Raw genomic sequence first — 1,047 nt, 5'->3', positions numbered from 1 at the left:
CAATAGCCTATGATGTTCTACTTGGCTTCATCTCCTCCTCAATGTCCACATGCAAAGCAAGGAGAAGCCCTATCAAGATGCCCAAAACCAAGCACTGTCTTTCCCCTGGTGACCCTTACAAGGTGACCGATAAGCAGAGTAACATGGTATTCAATCTTTTTTGTGAAATCCTGGAGATTATCCATGGAAAAGTGCTGATAGAGTGTTGGTGAAGTCTTGACAAGGTGTTTCAGCAAGTCTCCCAAATGTCCTTTTCAAATGCAGCATGGTCAGTCGATCTCAATCAGCAAGTGAACACTGAAAACTGAATGTATTTTAAGTAGTGCTTGAAATTCTCAGCGATTATTTCTTTTCCTCAATGAGCTGGTTGCTATTAGGAGAGGTTGTTAAATGAAGTGTTGTGCACCAAAATGACCAGAGTACGGACAGTGGACAACAGTTCCCTTGGAAACACCCCGTATCATCAACTGCCCAAGTGCATCCATGAGTATACCAAAAATGGTATTAGCAAAGTGGAAGGCAAAATCTTACTGGCAATCAAAGGCACTGATTGTCGGTCATCGAATGCCTGCCCCACACATGACACCCAGGTTTGACTCCAACAACATGGTGCTCATTGGAGATAATGGGATCCTGACGAGGACACACATCAAGGCGCCTATCCCCACTAGCCTGCGCCAGATGGAAGGCAATTATTCCAAAGTGTTGGCGATTGCTCAGAAATTTGTCTGATGGACCTGCTGAGTTACAGTGAGAATTGTAAACTCTGGCTATGATTTATGGAGAGAAACAACTGTCAAACAACAAAGAACAGGTCAAACATGGCTTCCATTGTAGGTACCTTGGATGTTTGGTATTCAAAGCGTTGACAGGCAATTTAATTGTAAATTGGCCTCTTAACGATCCTCCGGGTGGCTCCTAGCACATGCTTCAATTAGACCATAAGACATAAGACATAGGAGCAGAAATTAGGCCATTTGGCCCATCGAGTCTGCTCTGCCATTCAATCATGGCTGATAAGTTTCTCAACCCCATTCTCCCGCCTTC

General features: G+C 44.1%; 1 pseudogene; it reads left to right on the top strand.

The window, feature by feature from the left end:
• The first annotated feature begins 410 nt into the window (after positions 1 to 410).
• LOC144669486 (large ribosomal subunit protein uL14m pseudogene) lies at positions 411 to 732 on the top strand (annotated as a pseudogene).
• The last annotated feature ends 315 nt before the right edge of the window (positions 733 to 1,047 follow it).

This window comes from Cetorhinus maximus, chromosome 29, assembly GCF_964194155.1.
Source record: "Cetorhinus maximus chromosome 29, sCetMax3.hap1.1, whole genome shotgun sequence".
In the NCBI taxonomy this organism is placed as follows: domain Eukaryota; kingdom Metazoa; phylum Chordata; class Chondrichthyes; order Lamniformes; family Cetorhinidae; genus Cetorhinus; species Cetorhinus maximus.
This window is presented reverse-complemented; position numbering and strand designations above follow the sequence as displayed.